At 40.1% G+C, this 24,135-nt stretch overlaps 1 protein-coding gene across 3 annotated transcripts in view; it reads left to right on the forward strand.

Annotated features, from left to right (window-relative positions):
• Nucleotides 1-24,135, forward strand: part of LOC145546964 (uncharacterized) — a 148,542-nt gene that overhangs the window by 17,748 nt on the left and 106,659 nt on the right. For 2 of the 3 annotated variants that reach the window (XR_014083421.1, XR_014083420.1), the window contains exon 2: nt 3,268-3,419. The exons of the other annotated variant lie outside the window; for it this stretch is intronic. The gene's annotated coding sequence lies outside the window, so the exon portion shown is untranslated. Of the gene's footprint in view, nt 1-3,267; nt 3,420-24,135 lie in introns of those variants that run through there. 3 annotated transcript variants of the gene reach the window in all.

Consider the following 24,135-nt stretch of genomic DNA (forward strand, 5'->3'; position numbering starts at 1 on the left):
GCTCATTCCAAACAAGTCAGAGTTTGAGTTTCCAAATGGACATGAATTTTAAGGGGACACCATTAAATCCACTGAAGTGAAAAGTGAAAGTGTTAGTCTCTCAGTCATGTCCAACTCTTTGCAACTCCATGGACTGTAGCCTGCCAGGCTCCTCTGTTCATGGGATTCTCCAGGCAAGAATACCGGAGTGGGTTGCCATTCCCTTCTCCAGGAGATCTTCCCGAGCCAGGGATCAAACCTGGGTCTCCTGCAGTGCAGGCAGATTCTTAACTGTCTGAGCAATTCAATCGCTACACCCAGAAAAGCCATCTTTCCCACCATCTATGGCACAAAGTTCTCCTCCAATGGATCTATCTGGGACCATGCACCAGATCTGTGATGGAGGAGTTGGCTGTGGAGTTCAGTCTCACCAGAACCACATGGAATAAGTTCTCAAGGGCATAAATGTTCTACTCTCAGAAGAATAGAAGAAGACATATCAATGGGAGAATCCTGGAACAAGCTGATGGAGCTTTCTGAGGGAGGATATGGCAAGGTCTTTGGAAACACTATGCTTCAGAACTGAATGGACTGTAGAGGTTTTCTGATCTACTGGCTTCCATTCTCTATTGCAGATGAGGAACCAGAAGGACAAGTATGATTGAAGACCTCTGGACCTAACAGTCAGTGAGGGACATTCAGTTGGAGGACAAGTGCTCCCTGACCTGAATTTGGGGAGCAAGAGGCACCCAGAGAATAGGGCAAATCAGATGGGGACAGGCCAGCACAGAAGACATAGATCTTCAAGACACATTTTACAATAATTTCTACAACTACCCTGCCTTAGTCTATTTAAGCACTTTACCTGTGGAGCTAAAAATTAGACCACTGGATTTCAGGAGCTACTCTAAAAACCTGTGTTGATGTCTTGTTTATATCCATCTTCAGTAAAATTGGAAACTTAAGAATAATGTGGAATTTTTAAGCTATGTTAATTCCACTTAAAAAGCTATATTTTTCCCCCAGTTCAGTCCTTTCTACTGTTTTTTCATTCAATAGTTTCATCATTATAATATTGGAATTTTTAAAAGTTTTAATTGGAGGACAATTGTTTTACAAAATGCTAATTTCTGCTGTACAGCAATGTGAACCAGCTATAAGGACACTTCCCTCTTGAGCCTCTTTCCCACCCCGGCTCCCAATCTCACCCCTCTAGGTCATCACAGAGCTTTCTACTTTTTTTTTTTTGGTATTTGTTAAGCTATTTTTTAAATTAAAACATGGTCATAGTAGAAAGTAATTTTTCTTAATTAACTAATTTATTTTAATTGGAGACTAATTACTTTACAATATTGTAGTGGCTTGTGCCATACATTCACATGAATCAGCCATGGGTGTACATGTGTTCCCCATCCTGAACCCCCCTCCCACCTCCCACCCCACCCCATCCCTCAGGGTCATCCCAGTGCAGCAGCCCTGAGCACCCTGTCTCATGCATTGAACCTGGACTGGTGATCTGTTTCCCATATGATAATATACATGTTTCAATGCTATTCTATCAAATCATCCCACCTTCACCTTCTACCACAGAGTCCAAAAGTCTGTTCTTTATATCAGTGTCTCTTTTGCTGTCTTGCATATAGGGTCACCGTTACCATCTTTCTAAATTCCATATATACGTGTTAATATACTGTATTAGTGTTTTACTTTCTGACTTACTTTGCTCTGTATAATAGGCTCCAGTTTTATCCACCTCATTAGAACTGATTCAAATGAATTCTTTTTAATGGCTGAGTAATATTCCATTGTGTATATGTACCACAGCTTTCTTATCTACTCATCTGCTGATGGACATCTAGGTTGCTTCCATGTCCTAGCTTTTGTAAACAGTGCTGTGATGAACATTGGGGTACATGTGTCTCTTTCAATTCTGGTTTCCTCGGTGTGTATGCCCAGCAGTGGGACTGCTAGGTCGTATGGCAGTTCTATTGATAGTTTTTTAAGGAATCTCCACACTTTTCTCCATAGTGGCTGTACTAGTTTGCATTCCCACCAACAGTGTAAGAGGGTTCCCTTTTCTCTGCACCCTCTCCAGCATTTATTGTTTGTAGACTTTTGGATAGCAGCCATTCTGACTGGAGTGAATGGTACCTCATTGTGGTTTTGACTTGCATTTCTCTGATAATGAGTGATGTTGAGCATCTTTTCATGTGTTTGTTAGCCATCTGTATATCTGCTTTGGAGAAATGTCTGTTTAGTTCGTTGGACCATTTTTTGATTGGGTCATTTATTTTTCTGGTATTGAGCTGCAGGAGCTGCTTGTATATTTTTGCAATTAATTCTTTGTCAGTTGCTTCGTTTGCTATTATTAGTAGAAAGCAATTTTTATCTTGTGTCATTTTGTTTTGTGGCCTGTATTCAGCAAATGAAAATGTTGGCAACCCCATGGTGATTTTCCATATTTTTGGACAGGGAGAGGATTTTACTGACTCATGAAATCCAAAGGTCTTGGATACCTAATCTTGACCAACTGCTTCATCTCATTAGGGTATACCCAGAGGACTTCCCTGAACATTCATTTCCTAGAGAGGAAGGTGTCTTTAATTTTGAATTGATTTTTCTGTGTTTGGAATGTTTTAAGAAAGCCCAGTTTTGCTTAGGATGAGGTGAAATTTGTTAGTTGCATTATTAGTTGCTAAAGGATGTGTCACTCTTAAGTGAAGTATGCATGCGGTATCCCCTAAACTCCTGTAGCTTAGAGACCTTGCCACCATTATCACAAGTGTTCAAAAACTACAAGACCCATTAGTTAGTCAAAGCAGCTGAGCTGGTTGAAAGCCTCTGATTCATTTGAAAACTTTTACCCGTACGTTTTCAAACAGGAAAATTAGCAGAGCATTCTTCAGAGTAATTGACCTGTAAATTTGAATTTGATTTGTTTATCCACAACTGCCAGCCATCACACAAAGTTAGCAATAAGCAAGCTTCAGTCAAACCTCAAGGTTGGTGACATCTGAGTTGCACATCATCCATCATGCTACAAGCACTCCGATTAGAATAACTGTTGGAAAGTAGGAGGATCACTGTGAATGTTTATTTAAGAAACCAGTTAGACATAAAATAATTCTTTCCTGGGACTTAGAAGGATGAGTTATCTTTGCCTAACCAGGAAACAAAGCGGGATTCAAAAGTGGCATCTTGGCCTTCCATTGGGGTCCCTATAGAGACCTGAATTTTTGTTAGGTGGTCCTATTGGATTCACTCTCTCCACTTTCCTGTTTCCTTTAGATGTCTTCAGTTTCTGAAGAATGAAGAAGATAAACAATGCTAAAAAGCCAGCAAAGAAAAGAAATGAGCGTAATCTAGTATGTGATCAATGCCTCATCCCGAAGATCTTGAAACAAAAAAGATAGTAAACATCCTCAACTCACTTATATTCACTTATTAGTTGATTCACTGATTGGTCGATCCATTCATTCAGCAATCCATTAAAAATCAGAATTTTATTAGTTACTATTATATGCAAGATATTTCTGTCTTAGAGCCATAGGCTAGAGAGGTAATTAAAACGGACTTAAAGAAGGCTGAGTGCCGAAGAATTGATGCTTTTGAACTGGGTGCTGGAAAAGACTCTTGAGAGTCCCTTGGATGGTAAGGGGATCAAACTAGTCAATTCTGACTGGAAATTCCTTTTCCTAACGGAAATCAAACCTGAATATTCATTGGAAGGACTGACGCTGAAGCTGAAGCTCTAATACTTCAGCCACCTGATGTGAAGCGCTGACTCAGTGAAAAAGATCCTGATGCTCGGAAAGATTGAGGGAGGTAGGAGAAGAGGGCAACAGAGGATGAGATGGTTGAATGCCATCATTGACTCAATGGACATGAGTTTGAGCAAACTCCAGGAGATAGCGAAAGACAGGGAAGCTTGCTGTGCTGCAGTCCATGGGGTCTCAAAGAGTCGGAAACAACTGAGTGACTGAACAACAGCAACAAAAGGAAAGGAGCTTTTAGGAAACTCACTTTAGCCTAGTGTTAAGGGAACCGTGGTGTCCTGAGTGCCCCCGGTATGCTGGCCTCAAAAATGTTGAGCAGGTTTCAGGCTTCTGTTTCAGAATTTAAACAGTTCAACTGGCTGATTAAGGCTTGCTCCAGGCCTAATATCTTAAAGGAGAGAAACACAACATTGATGAGTCCTTCTCAGGGACAGTCACTTCCCCAGAAAAGAAAAACAGACAAGGACTAAAGGCATATGCCTGTCTAGAAGAATGCCTGTGTATCTTCTGGAACTCAGACTCAGGGGCAATCTCACTGGGGAAGAAGGAAAAAGAAACTAGCCACTAGCTACCCTGATTTGCCATTAATAACATTTGTACTTATTGATATTAAGAATAATTATCGACTATTGGATATTAAAAAAAAAAATCTAAGCTCAGGTTCAGAACCTACTCATGACCGTCACTAAACTGAAGTCTGTACAGACAAAGAAAACATAGCTCTTAATCTTTAGGAACTTCTTATACAGTCATGGAGGAATACTGGTTAAAATAAAAAGGAGTCTCAGTTTCAAGTGAGCTTTACAAAACACAAGAGAGAAGATAAAATCTTTTCATCCATCCTTTTCATCTCATTGGAGGGATGGCTCTTTTATTAAAAACAATAATTTGTTGTTGTTCAGTCACTATGTTGTGTCCAACTCTTTGTGACCCCATGAACTGCAACATGACAAGCTTCCCTGTCCTTCACTGTCTCCCAGAGTTGCTCAAATTCATGTCCATTGAGTTGGAGATGCCATCCAACCAACTCATCCTCTGCCACCCCCTTCTCCTTTTCCTTTCAATCTTTCCCAGCATAAGGGTCTGTTCCAGTGAGTTAGCCCTTTGCATCAGGTGGCCAAAGTAGTGGAACTTCCACTTTAGCATCAGTCCTTTCAATGAATATTCAGGGTTGATTTCCTTGAGGATTGACTGATCTCCTTGTAATCCAATGATAGCCACATATAATGCACACATACTATGTGCCAGGTGTTATTCTAAGTGCTTTGCATACAAAATTGGCAGTCTGCAACCCAGAAAAGGGTCCTCACCAGAACTTGACTGTGCTGGCACCCTGACCTTGAAGTTCAGCTTCTGAAACTAAGAGAAACAAATTTGTGGTTTATAAGTCATCCAGACTATGGTACTTTGTTATAGCAGCTTAAACAGACTAAGACAGTGATCAAGGAAGTTCTCATCGAGGAAGTGATATCCGAGCCGCTGAATGAAGTGAAGGACTGAGCCATGTGGACAAGTGGAGGAGCAGTGATCCAGGAGGGGGAGGAGCAAACACAAACCTGGGTCTGCTCATGTGGAGAACACAGGCTCCATATGATATATTGGGCGGAAAAAGAGGAGTCCGATTTGGATCCTGAACTCAAGGAGTTAATAGTCAAATATGGGGAGATGGGCAAGTTCAAAAATATAAGCAGTTAGGTTGATTGACCTCATGATGCCTGTGGCAGTGAGGGTTAGGTCACTGTAAGAAGACAGGACAGGAATGACCAGGGAAGACCTCCACTTGGAATCAAAACTTTACTTTCTAGAGTTAAAAATACAGGACTCTGATCATCACACGCAGAAAAGAAAACCATGGCTCTGATTGTTTCCTTTTACTTTTTCCACAAGAAAACTTGTCAAGAGTAGCAGGTTATAGCTACATCTGCATATTTGTGTGATTGCCTGTCGCATCTTCTCATTGACGTGGAGACTAATGTGAAATCCATCAAGAAACAGACGAAGAAGCTTTGCTCCTCAAAGGTTAATCATAAAATCTAAAGCTGTCATATTGCTACAAATAAAGAGACATTTGCTAAGAATGGCCAACTAAAGCTACCGGCAAAACTCTCTTGCCCTTTCTAGCTTTCTCTCTTTCTCTCGCATGCACCGAAGAATGATTTATCTTTTAACTTAGCCTTAATTCACAATTTCACAATTAATTAAACATCAGCCTAATCATTATATCCACAAAGCATTTAAACTGATGTTGGGAGAATGAGGGGGAAATGAATAATGCTTTGAAGGTCCATTTCAAATTAGTTATTTGATTAATGAATATTCCACAAGGGCATTTGGGAGATGACCTCTGTTGATGACTTAAAAAAAGACATGTCTGTTTAGATAATGAGAAGACAAAACGAGTTTGAGTTATCTCTGAGTATACGTTGTGTAGAATTACAAAGATTAATCCATACAAAATGTATTACTTTTCCTGTGGCTTGTTGGAGATAACATAGAATTGTAAGATCAATAAATAAAGTTTGGCATTTCAAAGATGCTGCTTGATGATAAACTGTGCGGTGTGCACCCCAGACCGCCAGCTATGGTGGCTCTGAGCACAAGATGCCCACCAGAGGCTTATGAAAGAAAGCAAGGGTTGTTCCTGATAAGGCTTGCTGTGGGGCGGGCTGTTTGCCTCTTAAACTCTCTATAATCCCTCCTAACACCTGACCTTTCGATTTCTTAGATGTATAAGAAGAAAATTGGTTGTCACCAGCTTCCTGTATATTCAAACAAATAAGAAGCAGCTTACCTTGTTTTGTGGTTTAGAAGGAACCTTTTCCCAGCAGTTTCATGATCAAAAGCACATATTGCAAAAGGGAATCTAATATAGGTCAAAGACAATGACTGCAGCACATGATAAGAGTAGGACTCAGAGGAGGAGGACGTGTTTCTATCACAAGCAGACTGCCTTCTTTATCGAGAAATACATATCACACACTTGACAGTGTCATCTCAGACAGTTACTTTTCATCCTTAATTATACTAAATCTTAAACAGTTCAAGCTGAATCAAACAGGGGGAGGTCACCAGAGTCCCCAAAGGATTGGAGTTGTTTGAACATGAAGCAAATGCTGGAGAAGGTTTAATTGCTATGACAAACAACATAGTATGTCTTCCCTCCTGAGCTGTTTTTCATTTTAAAGCATGGAAGCAATCCTCCAAAAGCAGAATTTACATTCATTCCATAGATAACTAATAATCCAGAGCCTCCTGGTGATAAATCATTTCTTGGGAGCAAGTTGAGAACTTGAACTCTTATGTACCCCAGGGGACCTTTGGATGCCCAGCACAGGGAGTGGAAGGTAGGACCTCTAACTGCTATACACAGGGACAGGTTGGAAGGAGACCTGCTATTGGTGCCCAACGCCTTGCCAATGTATAAAGGATGCGTTCATATTTTCTAAAACCATCTGTTAAGCAACTCTGAATGAGTCTAATTCTGAGGGAAGAAAGGAGACTTAGGATATGGTTCAGACTTCAAGGCTCTAGTCTGAAACAATCAAAATGTTAGATAATATAAGATCCTGGATCTAATGGTGGTATTGAAACTGATTAACTGTTCAGCTTTGGGCAAGTCACTTCATTTCCCTCCTCTAAAAATGGAGGAACACAAGGTCCTCCTGTGCAGTACAAGCCACTATATTCAGTATCCTATGATAAACCATAATGGAAAAGACTGTTAAAAAAGAATGTGTGTATGTATATATATATATATATATATATATATATACAAAATATGTATGTGTGTGTGTGTGTGTTAGTTACTCAGTCATGTCTGACTCTTTGCAAGCCCATGGGCTATAGCTCACCAGCCTCCTCTGTCCATGGAATTCTCCAGACAAGAATACTGGAGTAGATTGCCAACCCCTTTTCCAGCGGATCTTTCCAAACCAGGGATCAAACCACGATCTCCTGTATTGCAGGCAGATTCTTTACCATCTGAGCCACCAGGGATATACATATATATGTAACTGAATCACTTTGTTATACAGCAGAAATTAATACAACATTGTAAATCAGCTATATTTCAACTAAAAAATAATAATAATTAAAAAATAAAAATGGAGGAGCTTTGTTCAGCTCAAAGTTTTCTTTCAGATCAAATCTCTCTTCTTCTATTCCTTTGCATCGGTGAAAAAAATCAGGAAGTATGGCACTGAAATTATTTGTAGTTTTTGTCACATGACCGTTAGGAAAAGAGTCTACCAGCCTTTGGAGCGGTGGTTTTTTAGAACTGAGTCCCCAGTTTTTGCTTTGCAGATGTCCTTTAACCTAAATCACCCAGAAGGAGGTTATCTATTACACTCTGCATTTATCTGTACTCACTTTCCAAAATTACCGGAGAACCAGGTTTCTCATATCATCTGTAGTATTGCATGATGATTTTGGCGTCTTTAGGCACACAATCCTTTTGGACTTAAGATATTCTAGCTTATATAATTTTTCTAAAGGTTATTGTCAAGGGAAAATCCTTGCTTTAATTTGGCCTTAAAAAGATTTCCTTATGCTGAATATTTTCAAGATAAGCTTACTCCAGGAGATCATTTAAAAGTCAAATGACAAGACTGGCTTACATTTTCCCTTTTCAAGTCCAGAAAGACTTTCTTGAAATACTTGGCATCTTACTCTTTGGTAAAACAGCATTCGGGGATTGCCCAGGATGCACTTTTTGGTTTCTTATCCTTTTCTCTCTACTGTTACAAATGGAGACACCCTTGTCATTGGGATCAATTCATAACTAACTAGGGCAGGGGAGATTTGAGTAAGTCTGTTACCTCTCCCTGGCCTTGCATAGTGTCTTCTTCAGTACTCCTTTAGTTTGGCCTTTGAGCTCCACTCCAATGAATGATTTTTTACTATTGTGCCTTCATCTTTGCCTCTTCTCTGGAGCCTCAATACCCAGGAGCAGTGGTCACTGGTGCTCAATGACTACCCATCTGATATTACCTGGAATTCTTCTGGGATGCCACCTACTTCCCTGGCTTTATCAATAAATATTAGACCTTGTTCTGGTTCATAAAAAGTTACAACACTTTAAGAGTGCTTTCAGGAACATCTACCTGCAGGGTTCCAGGGGCCAGGGCTTTGTACTGATGACATTGGCTGCTCCTTGAATTCATTTCTTGACCCTAGTTTCACCATAACTGACAGCAAGCTTTAACATCATAGGTGGTTCCATCTTCACCTGTATGCATTACAATTTTAATAATGTACAACATTATCTTTACTCAACTAACACAAGCATTTTCCTTATCAGAAATTGGCCAACATGCAAATTCTTTTAGAAATTGTTTGTTGATAACCGATCACATCCTCCTCAGTCTGTGAAAAGTGAACGTGAAAGTGTTAGTCACTCAGTCATGTCCAACTCTTTGTGACCCCATGGACTGTAGCCAGCCAGGCTGCTATGTCCACGGAATTCTCCAGGCAAGGATACTGGAGTAGGTTGCCATTCCCTTCTCCAAGGGATCCTCCCAAACTAGGGATTGAATCCAGCCTCCCACATTGGAGGCAGATTCTTTACTGACTGAGCCACCAGGGAAGCCCAGAGTCTATAACGGGACTTAAATTTCACAATACCAGATGTGCCTAGACTGTGACAGTCCCAGAATGGACCCATAAATACAAGTTCTGAACTGCTGATTTAATCATCATGATATCCTGGTACTTTTGCTTCCTGTCTGAAAACTGCTCCCCTCATCAACAAGCTCACTCTGTTATGAATGCCTGGTTTCTTGTTTTAGGGCCTCCTCTTTCAGGCCCTAGGACAGTCAACTATACTCTGTTTATCCACTTGCAAATAAAGCCAAGAAACCTGATTGAATAGCATTGACATAGGGCAACTCTGCTGACAGAAAATACCCTATTATTCAGAAACTATAATGCTACCAGTGCCTTTCCAATTTTCCATTTTTTCCTATTCTCTGCCATTTTTCCCTTTCATCCTGGGTGCCACCTTCTCATTAGTATCCCAGTAGGAAAGATACTTCACAGAGAAAGCTTGCTGAAGGTGTCCTGGTGGAAACCTGTTCCCCTGTATGCATTTTCATGGCTGAAATCCATGGTTATACTTGCTACCTACCCTTTATCACCTGGGCTTTCATGAAAGAAAAGAAATTTGAGAAGCAAATGTAGTAAGAGTCTAAAAAGACCAGAAAGTGTACTTAAGCACTGGATCTCCAGCAGAGCAGAGGTGCTCAGGAGAGTAGGGGCAATCTTTATTTAGAAACAGACCCAATTCAGAGGGCTTTTAGTGCAGAGAAATCTCATCATTGATAATTATCAGACATGATTTTTATAATGAAGGGCCATTGTGGAGTTCCTTTTTAAGATACTAAACTTATTTTCCCCACTGTCTGAAAGTTTAAAAGCAGGGCTATTGTGAGTATACCCTACCCTTAAAGTCTATAGGAGGGAGAGAATTTCTCCTATATCCTAAAGCAAAAGGCATGTTTACATATACAGATAGAATACATGTGAAGAATTCTTAGGATCTTGGCATATGGAAAATGTTAAATTTGGCCTGGGGAGTAACACCTCACAAGAAAAAGAGAAGTGAGGGAAGCCTTGCTGTCTGGTGTTTTCAATGCAAACTTGCAAGTCAAATGCTGGTGTTATGGGTGACTACGGGGCAGAAACCTGAGTTAGTATCACTTTGGATTCATTTTTCCTGGACAATCAGGAGTCTTGTACCATTTGGATGCAGAAGGGATGAGGCAGTCCCTAGCATCCCTAGGATCCTTGATTGTGAAGATTGTGATGTTGGAGGATGCTGCTAAGCCATTCTTAGCAATAATTTTTCCCCTGGACAAGTTCTAAGATATGAAAGTACAAGTGGAATTGGAAATGGAGGCAGGGGTGGCATAAATACAGTGATCTACACTTTATCTTTATGAGTTATCTTTAAGATATCACTTAGGATTTTTTGTTTTTTAAGTAACTGTGGCTCTCCCATACCAGAAAGTCAATGTAGGTAACTTTTTCCATTAAGGACGCCACTGGAAGAACTGATTGAGGCACATTTCATCATAACGTACAAAAACTTTGCTAAATTAATTAGGAATATAGAGGGGCTCATGGGACCCATTTGTAGGAAGTTCAGCTAAGTTTTATACTGACTGGCTCTGGAGGTGTGGAGCCTCAATACAGAAGGGCTTGCTGCAACTGTCTTTTCTCTTCTTTTCTGTGGCCCAGTATGACCTTAGTTTGTCCATGTTTTCACAGAGTTAATTCAGTTCACTCTATTCAACTTTGGGAGTTTCCAACATCATCAGCTGGTCCAAATAACACTGGCCAAGGAGGGACTTTTCTATGCCCAATCCCTAGCATGGTGATAAATAAAGAGTGGGCACTCAATCAATATATGTTGGTCAAATGAATGAATGAATGAATCATGACACAGCAACCCCCCTACTGGGCCTATACCTTGAGAAAACCATAATTCAAAAAGTCAAATACTCTTTAAATGAATTAGAGAACTATCATTGCAAAATCTTTGTTCAGTAGTGACATATGGATGTTAGAGCTGGACAATAAAAAAGACTGAGCTCTGAAGAATTGATGCCTTCAAGCTGTGGTGCTGGAGAAGACTCTTGAGAGTCCCTTCTACTGCAAGGAGATCAAACCAGTCAATCCTAAAGGAAATCAACCCTGAATATTCATTGGAAGGACTGATGCTGAAGCCGAAGCTCCAATACTTTGGCCACTTGCTGTGAAGAGTTGACTCAGTGGAAAAGACCCAGATTCTAGGAAAGACTGACGATAAGAGGAGAAGGGGTAACAGAGGATGAGATGATTGGATGGCATCACCAACTCAAAGGACACGAATCTGAGCAAAGTCCAGGGAAGCCTGGTGTACTGCAGTCCATGGGGTCGCAAAGAGTCAGACACAACTGAGTGACTGAACACAACAGCAACTTTACCCAAAATATTAGGGAAGCAGTAATCTCATGGAAAACAAAAAGTGACTTGAATGAGGAATAGACACAAATGTTCACTATTTAAGGACTTCTGCTTTATACTCTGGATGGTGCTACAGGGCAGGGAGGCAAAACAGAAAAAATAGCCATAGGTTCCCAAGGACATTGGGAATGGGGTCATTTCTCAATGAGAAGAATAGTAGATGCCAAGATCCCCAAATCTTCCCCCAAACCAGCTTCACGTTCCAACCATTACCAAAATGTCATGTCTTACAGAAAGATTTCCAGGAGAGGACCACAAAAGATAAAGACATAAAGCTTTATGAGTGTCTAAAACATTTTGCAGACTTCAAAACACTCCGTAGAGATGTCCCCTGATAAAGATTCCTCCTTTGACCAAACAAGTCAGAAGCCTCTGAGCCCTCTTGGACGAAACTTCAAACTTGGCCTGCCTCTAATAAGAATTCTGTTAGGTGTTTAGCAATAATCCCTTGCCCTTGATTTTCTCTCTTAGTAATTTTCTGTCTACTGATCCTCTCACTCTTCTATAAATCTCCAGCTGATGTTGCTATATTTGGAGTTCAATCTTTCTCTCCTGTTATAGTAGTCTCGACCCCTATTGAACAGCTTTGAATACAGTCTTCCTTACCATTTAAAAAAAATGTTAGAATAATTTACTTTTTACATCCCTTCACCACTCACTAGCTATTCCCCACACCACACCCTCAGGTTACCTTTCCTGGTCTCTCTGGGGGAAAAGGGAATATGCTACTTCCTGTAGCACCGTCTAGAATATAAGGCAGAGATCCATAGGTCAGTGAACTTTTGTGTTTATTCTTCATTCAAGTCAGTTTTGGTTTTCTTTGAAACAATATTCTTCTTCCCAGGTATTTTGTGTAAAGAGATTTGGCAGTGGTATTTCTCTAACTCATTTAAAGATTATTTGATTCATTATTCATTCAACAATAATGTATTGTTGCTCATCGTTAAATCAGGTACTAGGCATAAAGAATCCTTAAAACTCATAGTCATGTCTTTTGTTTTAATTAATGTTTAGACTTTTTGAAAAATAAAATATTCCATTAGTAAAAGTGGAATGCCCTCAAGCACAAACCACTTCACCCCCCCCTCCAAGATTCTAATCTCGTGGGGAGGTTCTTACAGATTTTTCTCCAAGTCCAAATACATAAACACAGGTTCAAGAGAGCTGGATTCTCTCTCTTGGTATTTGCAGTTAATATCTCATGGCTACTACAGCTTCATTTCCTTCACTGAAAATTTTAAGATAATTTTGATGTCAAGGGAATTTTGATGTATGCAGTGTCTAGAATACTACAAATGATCCACAAATACCTGTTGAATAAATAATGTTCCACACAGACACCTTGGCTAATTCAAGATCACCTGTTGCTCCCATGGAAACTTCTATATGTACTTTGACACCAATGACAGTTTCTTCATTTGATCTACTATTATATCCTTACATGTACATTGTCCATGCTATCTGGTTACTCTTATCTTATATGTGTATCTTGTCTCCCAACTAGAATAAAAACTTCTTGAGAGTTCAAGGGTAAAGCTCACATTAGTAAAAGATGGCAATGTGTCAGTCTCTGGACTAGGTGCTGTGGATATAATAACAACTAGTATTTACGAGCACTTACTACAGGACTCATACTTCATCAAGCACTTAAAGGGGAATGAACTCTTTCAATCTCCATTACAGTTATGAGGCAGGTACCATGTATTGTTAGCAACATTTTACGGATGAAGAAACTCAGGCACAGAGAGGTTAAGTAACTTGCCTAAGGCTGCTCATTTAAGAGGTAGAGCCAGGTTTCAAGCCCATTCAGTCCAATCCAGATTCCATGCAGCTGCTGAGATCTCTGTTTTATAGTCTGACTCATAATTCCCAGTTAATTAATTTGAATATATGGGAAGAAAAAATTTTTCTACCATTCACTCAATCTTAAAAGAACTGTGTTGGAGAAAATAGTTTGGCAAGCTTGACATCGTTTTAGCTGGTTTGCGTGAAGAGACGCCTGCTGTTCTGGAAATAACTTCAGCATGACACTGTGTTTTGCCAGCCTCCCAGCTAACTTTAAATCGTGTGGGTCACAACTATAAATGCTCTGTCCTTTTTCGTGTCGGGGTTTTGAATTTGCAGAGCTTACATAAGTAGATGTTGTTAAGACAAGAATGAGAGATGATTTGATTCGGGTGTATTTGCTCAGGAAGAAAGCACAATGGGGAATTAGCCCTGAAGGGAAAGACTTCTGATATCAGTTTTTCATTTTCCAGGGAATCCATTGTGCCTCTAAGCAAGTCATTTTACTTCTATCTGCCTGTTTACCCTTTCCTAAAATATGTGAGATAATCCCTGTGCCTCCTGGAAATAGATAAAGATGCTAGCTTATTTAAATATCAGAAGAAAATAGGATGAAAAATTGTATGATTACATGCTTTTGTTACACTAAACAACAGCAGATCCATAAAAAGTGTAAGTGTCTTGATGTGAAGGTAGCACACCGACAAAATTAAAGTCCATTAAGGCAACATTTTGGAGGAGGAGGCCGATTAACTGCTTATACTCACTCACTCTGGATCCCAGAAGTTTAACTGAAATAGCCTTTGAGAGTCTACTATAGAGGAATCAACATAAAATGCCATCAGGAGGGGGCTTAACTCTAGACTTCAGAAAGACAAAAGAAATGATTCAGAATAATATGAATACACATAATTAAAAAACTAGAACATCACTATACATACATAACAAATGATAAATTCTATGTCCATTAAATTCTGAGATAAACTACCAATTGTCCTCACAAAGAAACTAATGACAGCCCTTAACCAATAAGGCCAGGAGTCTCATCTATTAAGGATTCTTTATTCTGACTCTCTTAGTTTCATATATGTTTCTCATAATCTGTTCTGAAGTTGGTAGTATCTTTATATTAGTCTTTACTTCTTTTTTGCAGATGATTCTCAGTCTCTGCAAAAGTGTTGGCATAAAGTTCACTCTAATCAATTCTTCATCAATTGACAGGTACATTGACACTTTCCAATAGGCTCCGCAAGATGCCTGTAGCCATGATTTGTTAAGCCCAGACTGGTGTATCTAACCCACTCTGTTCTACATATTTTCTACTCTTCTGTGTGATGAACAGACATATTTCATCACCTGGCTAGGGTCCAAGCTGAAGAAGACAAAGGCTTCTTTCAGCACTCTGAAAATTCCATAACACAGCCTGAACTTGCAAACAAAAGTAAAACCAAACACCCTTAGGCCTAATGTCATTATATTTTATCATTAAGCCCAAAAGAGACTGACCCAGACTTGCCTGTGAGTGTCCAGGAGTCTCCTGCGGAAGCATGGGTCTGCAGTGGCCTGCTGCAGGGTCAGGGCCACTGAGTGCCACAGTGCATGCATGGTATCTTTTGAAGGAGGGCGCCATTATCTTCATTACCTCCACCATAGTTTGGCCTCAGGTCAAACAACAGGGAGGGTACACAACCCCACCCATCAAAAGAAAATTGGATTAAAGAATTACTGAGCATGGCCCCTCTGACAAGAACAAGACCCAGTTTCCCCCTCAGTCATCCTCTCCCATCAGGAAGCTTCCATAGGCTTCTTATCCTTATCCATCAGAGGGCCAACAGAATGAAAACCACAATCACAGAAAACTAACCTAAAAAACTAAAAACTAACTAAACTAACTAACTAAAAACTAACAAACTGATCACATGGACCACAGCCTGGTCTAACTTAATGGAACTATGAGCCATCCTGTGTAGGGCCACCCTACAAGATGGACGGGTCATGGTGGAGAGTTCTGACAAAATATGGTCCACTGGAGAAGGGAATGGCAAACCACTTCAGTATACTTGCCTTGAGAATCCCATGAACAGTATGAAAAGGCAAAAAGATAGGACACTGAAAGGTGAACTCCCCAGGTCCAATATGCTATTGGAGATCAGTGGAGAAATAACTCCAGAAAGAATGAAGAGATGGAGTCAAAGCAAAAACAATACCCAATTATGGATGTGATGGAAGTAAAGTCTGATGCTGTAAAGAACAATATTGTGTAGGAACCTGGAATATTAGGTCCATGAGTTAAGGCAAACTGGAACTGATCAAACAGGAGATGGCAAGAGTGAACACTGACATTTTAGGAATCAGTGAACTAAAATGGACTGGAATGGTTGAATTTAACTCGGATGACGATTATATCTACTACTGTTGGCAAGAATCTCTTAGAAAAAATGGAGCAGCCATCATAGTCAACAAAAGAGTCTGAAATGCAGTATTTTGATGCAATGTCAAAAACGACAGGATGATCTCTGTTCATTTCCAAGGCAAACCATTCAATATCACAGTAATCCAAGTCAATGCCCCGACTAGCAATGCTGACTAAGCTGAAGTTGAACGGTTCTATAAAGACCTACAAGACCTTCTAGAACTAACACCCCAAAAAGATGTCCTTTTCATTATAGGGGACTGGAATGCAAAAGTAGGAAGTCAAGAGATACCTGGAGTAAATACCTGGGCATTTTTGCCCTTGGAGTACAGAATGAAGCAGGGCAAAGGCTAACAGAGTTTTGCGAAGAGAACGTACTAGTCATAGCAAACACCCTCTTTCAACAACACAAGAGAAGATTCTACACATGAACATCACCAGATGGTCCATACTGAAATCAGATTGATTATATTCTTTGCAGCCAAAGATGGAGAAGCTCTACACAGTCAGCAAAAACAAGACTGGGAGCGGACTGTGGCTCAGATCATGAACTCCTTATTGCCAAATTCAAACTGAAATTGAAGAACGTAGGGAAAATCACTAGACCATTCTGGTATGACCTAAATCAAATCCCTTACCATTATACAAAGGAAGTGAGAAATAGGTTTAAGGGACTAGATCTGATAGACAGAGAGCCTGAAGAACTATGGACGGAGGTTTGTGACATTGTACAGGAGGAAGTGATCAAGACTATCCCCAAGAAAAAGAAATGCAAAAAGGCAAAATGTTTGTCTGAGGAGGCCTTACAAATAGTTGAGAAAAGAAGAAAAGCTAAAGGGAAAGGAGAAAAGGAAAGACATACCCATTTGAATGCAGAGTTCCAGAGAATAGCAAGGAGAGATAAGAAAGCCTTCTTCAGTGATCAGTGCAAAGAAATAGAGGAAAACAACAGAATGGGAAAGACTAGAGATCTCTTCAAGGAAATTAGAGATACCAAGGGAACATTTCATGCAAAGATGGGCTCGATAAAGGACAGAAATGGTATGGACCTAACAGAAGCAGAAGGTATTAAGAAGAGGTGGCAAGAATACAGAGAAGAACTGTACAAAAAAGATCTTCATGACCCAGATAATCACGAGGGTGTGATCACTCACCTAGAGCCAGACATTCTGGAATGTGAAGTCAAGTGGGCCTTAGAAAGCATCACTATGAACAAAGCTACTAGAGGTGGAATTCCAGTTGAGCTATTTCAAATCCTGAAAGATGATGCTGTGAAAGTGCAGCACTCAATATGTCAGCAAATTTGGAAACCTCAGCAGTGGCCACAGGACTGGAAAAGGTCAGTTTTCATTCCAATCCCAAAGAAAGGCAATGCCAAAGAATGCTCAAACTACCGCACAATTGCACTCATCTCACACGCTAGCAAAATAATATTCAAAATTCTCTAAGCCAGGATTCAACAGTATGTGAACCAATAATTCCAGATGTTCAAGCTGAATTTAGAAAAGGCAGAGGAACCAGATATCAAATTGCCAACATCCGTTGGATCATCAAAAAAGCATGAGAGTTCCAGAAAAACATCTACTTCTGCTTTATTGACTACGTCAAAGCATTTGACCGTGTGGATCACAACAAACTGTGGAAAATTCTTAAAAAGAGGGGACTAACAGACAACCTGACCTGCCTCCTGAGAAATCTGTATGCAGGTCAAGAAGCAACAGTTAGAACTGGACATGGAACAACAGACTGGTTCCAAATTGGGAAGGGAATATGTCAAGGTTGTATATTGTCACCCTGATTATTTAACTTATATGCAAGGTACATCATGCAAAATGCCAGACTGAATGAAGCACAAGCTGGAATCAAGATTGCCAGGAGAAATATCAATAACCTCAGATATGCAGATGACACCACCCTTATGGCAGAAAGTGAAGAAGAACTAAAGAGCCTCTTGATGAAAATGAAAGAGGAGAGTGAAAAAGTTGGCTTAAAGATCAACATTCAGAAAACTAAGATCATGGCATCCGGTCCCATCGCTTCATGGCAAATAGATGGGGAAACAGTGGAAACAGTGAGAGACTTTACTTTTTTGGACTCCAAAATCACTGCAGATGGTGACTGCAACCATGAAATTGAAAGACACTTAATCCTTGGAAGGAAAGTTATGACCAACCTAGACAGCATATTAAAAAGCAGAGACATTACTTTGTCAACAAAGGTCCATATGGTCAAGGCTATGGTTTTTCCAGTAGTCATATAAGGATGTGAGAGTTGGACTATAAAGAAAGCTGAGCACTGAAGAATTGATGCTTTTGAACTGTGGTGTTGGAGAAGACTCTTGAGAGTCCCTTCTACTGCAAGGAGTTCCAAACTGTTAATCCCTAAAAGAAATCAGTCCTGAATATTCATTGGAAGGACCGATGCTGAAGCTGAAACTCCAATACTCTGGCCATCTCTTGGGAATAACTGACTCATTGGAAAAGACACTGATGCTGGGAAAGATTGAAGGCAGGAGGAGAAGGGGATGACAGAGGATGAGATGATTGGATGGCATCACTGACTCGATGGACATGAGTTTGGGTAAGCTCCAGAAGTTGGTGATGGACAGGAAAGCCTGGCATGTTGCAGTCCATGGGGTCACAAAGAGTTGGACGTGACTGACTGAAATGAAGGCTTTGTGGCCCTAACATCAAGTGCCTAATGGCATCTTAAGTTTCTTTTGGATAATAAAATACCAAACTTACCACGTGTGTGAGAAAATGATGAGGTAAAGAGAGTAACAGGGAAGTCACTTCAGGAAGTGAAGGAGAAAAAAATGTGTACTGCATTTCATAGCTGGCTTTGCCTTAGGATCTTAGGGAGATGGCTTTCCTTTGCTCTTTACTTCCAAGGAAATACATGTTTTGGATATGTCTCTGATACAGGGAGTTAGTTATCTCTGTTTACTTATACCCTAGTTCAGTGGCTCAATCCTTTCACAGTTATCAGGAGCTAGTAGGAATATGAGAATAAGAGAATAATTCTACATTTGAAATTCTGTGGAGTAAGAGGAATGGGTTAATTAGGAACAAACTCAAGTGCATTGACAGCATAGCTTTCTGATCGGGTTATGCTACATTTCTAAGTATACCAGGTATGCAATCATACTTTGTAAATAATAAAGGGTTATCTAAAAGCAGAGTAGCTTTTTATTGTAAGAAGAATCTGGGTATTTGCACACCCATGGCGTATAAATACATTGTTGTTGTTCAGTCATTCAGTCATGTCTGACTCTTTGCAATCCCATGGACTGCAGCGCACCAGGCTCCCCTGTCCTTCACCGTCTCCCAGAGTTTGCTCAGATTCATGTCCATTGAGTGGGTGATGCTATTTAACCATCTCATTAGCAGCAGCCAATTAAGCTCAGAAGCATAAGCACAGAGCTCAAATAGGTTTTCTTCAGTTTGTGTACAATCAAAGCCCCTTTTCCACTTGACTTGGACCATTCTTTCTAATTTACATTTTGGTGGAACTGAGGTTTGTTTGCCAGGCAGTCCATCCTTGTGATATGACCTGAGAAAGTACACTTAATGAGCTGTGTACATGGTGACAAGATTTGGGGGCAGATATGTGGATAATCAGTCCTGTGCTGCTTGAGATGTGGTGAGGGCAAGACAGTCCTGGAATGTGAGCACCGCAGCTCATCATCAGAACTCATCACTACACTCTTCCCACAGGTGGGAGGCCACGCTGTCTTGGCAAAACATGTGCGCTTGATACCATTCTCTTTTTCAATATTCGACAGAGCAATGAATGGTCCCTTCAAGTGAATACCTGAACTGAACACTTACACAAGTGGGACTGACACTGGAGTTTATCAGTGTGGACTGGCATTAGCCAGAGGAGGATTCCCTCAGCTCCTTTTAGGTAACGGGTGTATCATGAATGGCTCAAGGCCCCCCACCAGTGACTGGAGGTGCAGGCAGGATGCTGTCATAGAGAAACAGAGATGTTTTCAGACTTGAGTTTCGTTCTTCTGCTTGCCAGCTGTGTGAACATGAGCGAGTTACTCAGACTTTCATAACTTATGTTACTTTATCTACTAAACAGTGATGATATCTATGCCATAGGATAATACGAGTGTGGGCTTTACCTGGAGGTGTTCCTTCAGCAGAGGCTTCCTAAAAGCCTCAACCTACTTTAAATCATTGTAAATGTGATCTCTCTGTAATCTCTGCTAGAAGTCAGAGAGATAGCATGGCTTGGTGATAGCCATCAGCCCTCACTTTGGCCACTGAGGTGCCAGACACTATACATGCAATGAAAAGATCCAAGAAAAAAGAGTGAATTTCATTCATATCCAAGAGGGACTGTGATGGTATAGAAAAATGGCAGATGTGCTGTGGCCAAGAGCCCATGTCAATGATTTGGGTGTACTTGTGTCCTTCACGCTCTCCACCAAAACTCCCCCAATGTCTGTGGCTCCAAACCTGTACCCAGGGACTCTCACCCAGCTGGATTTCACCTGGGGTATGAGAATTTTACTGGGCTTCCCAGGTAGTGCTAGTAGTAAAGAAACTGCCTGCCAATTCAGGAGACATAAGAGAAGTGGATTGGCTTCCCTGAATGGGGAAGATCCCCTGGAGGAGGGCATGGCAACCTACTCCAGTATTCTTGCCTGGAGAATCCCAAGGATAGAGGAGCCTGGTGGTCTACAGTCCATGGCATTGAAGAGTTGGTCACGACTGAAGTGACTTAGCATACAGGCACACATGAGGATTTCAGTATGGTGTGAAATTTATGTCCCCCCCAAATTCATGTTAAAATCCTAACCTCCAAAGTGATGGCATTAGGAGGTGGAGCCTTTGGGAAGTGCTTAGGGCATGATGGTGGAGCCCATGATTAGCGTCCTTATAAAAGAGGCTTCAGGGAGACCCTTGCCCCTCCCACCCAGTGAGGACACAGTGAGAAGTTTCTGAAGCCTATAAAGCAGGAAGAAGGTTCTCACTAGACACCAAATTGGCTAGTGTCATGATCTTGGACTTCCCAGCCTACAAAGCTCTGAGAAATAAATGCTTGTTCTTTATAAGCCACCCTATTTATGTTATTTTTGTTATAGCACCCTGAACCAACTAAAACACCTCCATAAAGCCAGCACACAGTAGGTGGTCAAGAAATTCAAGTTTCCTTCTCATCCTCTCCCTTGTTAAAATGCACTTGGATATTCTGATAATATAATCATGCTACCTGCATGAATAAACATTGTTTGAGTGTAGTGTTTTTTGGTTTTTTGTTTTTTTTTTGCTTACCAAAAAAGTAGACAACTTTTATCACTCTGTCTATGGCCTAAATAGGACATAAGAAAAACAAATAAGAAACAGTCATTTAACTTGTTCTTTACTGTAATGAAACTTTTGTTTTAAATCAGTGAGTGAAATTATAAGCATATAAAAGTTTTGCACACAATAAAAATGTTAGACTTGCTACCAATAACCTCAACCTGAAAACCAAATGTTTCACTTAGTCCTCATTGTATGGCATGTTCATTTAGTGAGGCTGCTTAGAAGTTATTTTTAAATACTTCCACTTAAATCATCATGTCTGGCATACTGTCTAGAAGATGCAATGTTTCATTATCAAACAGAAACATTATGTACTGTGGCATATGAGTCATTAAAGAAACAGCAAGATATATTTTCACCCCCAAATAATAAGGCTTGTTACTATTATTGATGATGTCTTTATGAAACCTCTTAACTGAGAATTTAAAAGAACATTCTAATTGAACCACCTAAAATTCCAATAATGCAGGTATTCTAAAACAGTTTTGTTTTCACAGTCCACGCTTTCATTTATTTAACAAGCATTTATTGAGTGTTTACTATGTGCTAGATACAGAGCTCAGCCCTGAGGACTCAGAAATGAATAAGGCCAAGACAAAACCTGTGAATCAGTCAATATGGAGACAAATTTAACTGAAAACTATTTTAAAGTCTGGTTCCTGGTGGCTCAGATGATAAAGAGCCCACTTGAAATGAAGAAGACGTGGGTTTGATCCCTGGGTTGGGAAGATCCTCCAAAGAAGGGAATGGCTACCCACTTCAGTATTCTTGTTTGGAGAATTCCATGGACAGAGGAGCCTGGCAGACTACAGTCCATGGGGTCACAAAGAGTCAGACACGACTGAGTGAGTGAATAGCAACAACAAAAAATAGAACTTATTAGGGTGCAGATTTCAAAATAAAAAAGCAAATATGATTTCTGGAAAACATGTCATTTGGAAGAAACCGAGAGAGCATTAAAAAATCTTCCTATATTCTGGTTAAGGGTAATTTTGGTTTAAGGTATGAGTGAGAGAAAGTTGGAGGACATCTCAAATTGGATTTTGTGTTTTGTTCTCTTAAAAGCTTTGAAGAAAACTATGCTTGAGAAAAGAAGCATAGTTTATATTTGGACCAATGATTCATACTATATATATTTGTCATTTTTCCACCATTTTCAGAAAAGAAAAAAGGAAATATTGATATAGTCAAATAGCAAGAAAGACTAAGACAATTAATATATTTTTCTGAAAAGTGTGAAAGTAATTAGGTTCCTACTGTTAGAGAATTTCTTTAAAACTTTTGATTCCATGTAGCTCTGAAACCCTTAAGTACTAGAAATATATATGTATGTACGTGTGTGGGTATGCCAGTTACTCTGTGTGTGTAGGTGTATTTCCTGAGGACTTTTGTACTTTAATCATTAAAACACAATTCATACCACTGTCAAAGATTGCTCTTTGAATCTGTAAGCCTAAATTAAGAAAATGTTGAGACAATAATAAATAAATAAAGTCAATACTTATTTTTTTAAATACATTTGATAGTTTTCCATTTTTACACTTTAAAATGTTCCTTTGACATGTGCACAACACTTCAACATGTTAATTTGTTTTAAAGTATTATATTTTACTCATAGATACTGTATCAGAGAGCTAATCTGTAATGAAAAGAAGATAAATGAATAGAAAATTATATTCCTTTATGCGTCCTCAATATTAACCACACCTTTTGGAAACCCAACAGCATGGATCTTGAGGACAAAGCTGAAGCATTATTGTCTGTTCAGTGGACATTTACCCAAAGTTCAGACTTAACCTTCTTGTAGCTATCTCAACCAACAGAAACAGTTTATATAGTCATTTAACATGTATTGAAAATCTATTATGTACAGGCATTGTCCTGGGTGCTGGTGATTCGACAGCAACTAAAACACAGTCTCCTCCAGCAATTCACTGTTTGTCAAGGAAGATGCTCAAAGCAAAATGAGACAAAGACTAATGGAATTTTTTGTGAGATTGTACAAACCCTTCCCTATCCAGACAGGGAGTACTGGAACATTCTCTGCCTGGAATGTCCATTCCTTCCTTTTCTGAACTGGCTAATGCTAACCGTGTAAACAACACTTTTACAGAGACACTTTCTCTGCAGCCAAGGGAAGGTCCATCTGCTTTAGGTTTCCATAGCACCCTGTACTTCCTTTCTTCTTTTTTAAAATTCACTATACCTTAGGATGATTTGTTTGATGCCTGTCTTTCCGGCTAGCACATTTGCTCCACAAAGACAGAGCTTAGGTGTCTTCTGTTTACTGCTGTCCCAGGGATGGGGAGCCCGGTGGGCTGCCGTCTATGGGGTCGCACAGAGTCGGACACGACTGAAGCGACTTAGCAGCAGCAGCAGCCACAACTAGAACAGAGATTTCCACATCACAGGTCCTTGGAAGAGAACATCAGAGGAGAGCTGAGCAATTGTAAACTTTCTGAATCATGCCATTGTTATTGCTGTTTAGTCGCTAAGTCATGTTCGACTCTTTGTGACCCCATGGACTGTAGCCCACCAGGCTCCTCTGTCCTTAAGATTTTCCAGGCAAGAATACTAGAGTGGGTTGCCATTTCCTTCTCCAGGGGATCTTTCCAACCCAGGGATCAAACCTGTGCCTCCTGAATTGACAGGTGGGTTCTTTACTGCTGGGCCACCAGGTGAACTTACCCATTTTTATCAGACTCTGGGACCTCACCCTCAGCTTGCTGTCTGCTGTCAGTCTAATATCTTCTTGATACCTAGACTGCTGGCCTGTAGGGGTCATCTAAATGGTTCTCTTTACTTTTAAGAAGCACTCAGAATCTCAACTAGACTTCACAGTTTGGACCCAAGCTTC

Source organism: Giraffa tippelskirchi, chromosome 4, assembly GCF_054371585.1.
Source record: "Giraffa tippelskirchi isolate mGirTip1 chromosome 4, T2T-mGirTip1v1.2.pri, whole genome shotgun sequence".
NCBI lineage: Eukaryota > Metazoa > Chordata > Mammalia > Artiodactyla > Giraffidae > Giraffa > Giraffa tippelskirchi.